Source organism: Etheostoma spectabile, chromosome 3, assembly GCF_008692095.1.
Source record: "Etheostoma spectabile isolate EspeVRDwgs_2016 chromosome 3, UIUC_Espe_1.0, whole genome shotgun sequence".
NCBI lineage: Eukaryota > Metazoa > Chordata > Actinopteri > Perciformes > Percidae > Etheostoma > Etheostoma spectabile.
Genome location: NC_045735.1, coordinates 23,902,113 through 23,905,666, shown reverse-complemented (window position 1 = coordinate 23,905,666; position 3,554 = coordinate 23,902,113). Strand labels below are relative to the sequence as shown.

General features: G+C 38.5%; 1 protein-coding gene across 3 annotated transcripts in view; it reads left to right on the top strand.

Annotated features, from left to right (window-relative positions):
- The window catches only part of zgc:172282 (leucine-rich repeat and fibronectin type III domain-containing protein 1-like protein), a 170,793-nt gene extending 169,494 nt beyond the window's left edge, over nt 1–1,299 (top strand). For all 3 annotated transcript variants that reach the window (XM_032509784.1, XM_032509785.1, XM_032509780.1), the window contains one exon: nt 408–1,299. The gene's annotated coding sequence lies outside the window, so the exon portion shown is untranslated. The remainder of the gene's footprint in view (nt 1–407) is intronic.
- Nucleotides 1,300–3,554: the final 2,255 nt, after the last annotated feature.

Sequence of the window (3,554 nt, the reverse complement as noted above, 5' to 3'; positions counted from 1 at the left end):
ACACACACACACACACACACACACACACACACACACACACGGTTGCAGCGGTTTTCCCATGACACACAAAGCACAAATGTTATCCAGACAAACACGTCAAACACGTTTTGCTCAAGGCTGAAAATAAATAAAATGTTAAATGTGTTGATAAACTCTGCTTTAAGATTGATCATCTTCAGATATAAATGTTTTTGCATCAAAAGATTACATCAATGTTACCTTTGTTTATGTTTGGAACTACATATGACAGAATTGAAATCAAATTGGTCTATACCCCAAACACCTTAAGCCATGACAATATTTCCTTTTGCGACCAATACAAACAGTTTTTGAAACATATTTAACTGTAAATAAAGTAAAATGCAAGCTAATTTCTTTCTCTCTCTTTTTGTCTTTCTTTAATTCAGATCCAGTGATCAGGAGAAAAGCCACGTCTCAAGTCAAGAAGGAAACATGAACAGATAAGAGAAAAAATATTATAAAGTAGTGGGGAATCACAGTTAGCCAAATTGTGTCAATTTCAGCCTTCATCCTCATCAAAATCATCACCACTGTCATCACTGAATAAACCTACAGGCCCAGAGCTCTACACTGCAAATCTAAATACTTTAATATGAAGAAAAATGCTGTGTGCCTAATGATGACTGCACCACCGGCATTGTTAAAATCCTAGTTGTAGTCATCCAGGCTCTCTGCTTATCTTCATTACCACGTCCTCATTCTCATTCTAACTGTGGAGTGTGTTTACATGCACGCAGAATGATGTATAACAGGTCACACCTAATGTTCTCTTTCTGAAGAGTTACGTCTTCATGTGTGACTGACATTTATCCCTTTACATCCATCATCAGAATGAGCCAGGTTCTCTATACTAGCCTCTCTCTCTCTCATTATTCCTATGCTGACACCATGCTGATTATAGTAAATGTGACATGTGGTACATACTGTAGGTGCCATCTCATATGTACTGTCCATATGAGTGTGTGATTGCGTTCGCAGCCATTCCCACTGTCATTATTATCACAAAGATTGTTTCCTGCAGAGATGTAAGTTGGTAAAAGAGAAAATAGACAGAGAACCTCAAACCCTTCGACCCATCTCAGAAGAAACACACCCAAAAAACTAAAGAAAAACGCAACCTTTGTTTTCACTTTCTCCCCCTTTGTTCTCCCCTCACTTTTTCTTTGGGCTTTATCTTTTGTATTTGTACATAAAGCAATTTCAAATCTTATAGTTTTGTACATGTACTTTTTATGGTGTGTGGAAACTTTTCAATAAAAAAAAAAAAAAAGAATATGGATGATTGTCTCCTAGACTGGCTGCATTGTTTTCATCTCCTTTCTGAAACTATCTCCATCTTTAGTTTTGTTGTAGTTGCCAAAAAATTTCACGTTTTCAATTTTCAGTGAAGATAAAACATTAATCACAGTCATTTCAATATGTGACAGTGTAATGTCATTTTCTACTACACCACTTTCTACTACACCACTTGAATCTGACTTAATTTCAACTTTAAAATGTGTTGTTGAGTTGTATGCTGTGGGTAACAAATATATATGAACAAATGGATTAATGAAGAAATGACTGTCCAAGTCAATCTCCAACAAAAAACGTTTTAAGAATACTGCAGCCAATTGTGTGACTCCTCTCTATTCCCTACTATACTATCATATGATTGACATGTTTTTCCACCAAATGAAAAGGACTTATGTGCATCCTACTTTTTACATTTTACTTGAGAGTGATGGATATAGTTAAATCTAAATATCCCAGTAAAATCAGGTTGTAGACTTCCACAATGTGCAATGATATACATTGTGGTGAGCTTTTCGCTGCCATTAGGGCTGAACGATATTGTGTTTTAGCATCGACATCCCGATGTGCGCATGTGCGATAGTCACATCGCAGGACGTTGCGATGTTGACATAATCCTTTTTTTCTGCTTGATAGAAAAGTAAACTTCCACGTTCTCCTTTTACATTATTATTAACGTCCAACCATTCCCCTTTAATACAGGTAGCCATGTGGGCAACGTGTGTATGTGACGTTAGTCCGACAGGTTTGTTGTAGGAAGTGAGGCTCTCCGTGTGTAGAAAAGTACCGAAGGCAGCAGCTGCCGCTGACGCAATGATGCGCATAGTTTTGATGGGTAGTCAGTGAAGCTACAGTGGTCAGTGTTTTATGTTTGCTGCAAATACAAACTAAATCACCTGATTAATGCAACAGAACAAACGTCTCCGGCCATTTCCCCCAGCATAAAGCTGCTTCCAGCTAAAGCTAAGGTGACAGATTTCTCAGACAAATCCGGGGACATTTTCAGCTCAGAAGTGTATTTACCTCCAAACAAGTAATGTTTTTATTTTTGTAAAACTAAAACGGGACACTAGACCTAGAGCGGTCTTATTAGGGAGCCCCCCCCCCCCCCCCCCCCCCCCCCCAGGTATGATCCTAGACCCACCCCTGCTGCTACTTCCTACTCCACTCCACTACACCTCAAATAGAAGTCCTAATATTTCAAGATAAAAAATCCATCCTATACTTCAGATAAAAGTCCTAATATTTCAAGATAGAAGTCTTAACATTTCAAAATATAAAGTCCTAATAGTCCTAATATTTCAAGATAGAAGTCCTATATTTGAAGTAGAAAGCCTTATAGTCCTAATATTGAAGATAGAAAGTCCTAATATTTCAAGATAGAAAGTCTTAATATTTCAAGATAGAAAGTCTCAATATTTCATAATGTTGTAATGTTTACTGAACTACTGACAGCTTTTGCTTTACTGCTCAAGGCTTGTTTCTGCAACAGCTCATTGAGAATCAGATACAACAAAAACTACTGAGGACATATTTTCCTTTGACAGTGATGCAGTATTAAATGAGATCGCTGCAATGTAAGTTAATAGGATTATTGTCCAGCTTGTATTTACGTTCATAAAAGTGCTCGTTTAGCTGCTAACAGACTCAGATTAATATTCTAAGTGTCTGACAACAATATGGGAAGGATTTCTAAGGAGGTCGACCTTCCTGTTAAAGATTAAGATCCTTTTTAAAACATAAAAGTCCGTGAAATTGCGTTCGCTAAACCCACCAGACTCCATGTAAATAATCAGTGATTTTAGCATCGTAAAACACGGCTTCTAAAACCTCTCTGAGCACCGCGGGCTCTGGCTGCCTGCAGCCTGCGTGTGTTGGGTGTGCGACTATCGGCTACGTTTTGTCAGTTTTTTCTTTCTTTCATTCCAATTTCGGGTCTTTCAGTCACAGTGAAAACCGGGGACATTTCCGGGGACAGATCCAGCCGGGGACAGGTAGCCAAAATCGAGGACTGTCCCCGGAAACCGGGGACGTCTGGTCACCCTAGCTAAAGCTAATATAGTTAGCCTAAAGAAACAAGCAGAAAGTTGCTACCAGCCAGGCTAAAGCTAATCTAGTTAGCCTAAAGAAACAAGCAGAAAGCTGCTAACAGCCAGGCTAAAGCTAATATAGTTAGCCTAAAGAAACAAGCAGAACGCTGTTACCAGCCAGGCTAAAGCTAATATAGTTAGCCTAAAGAT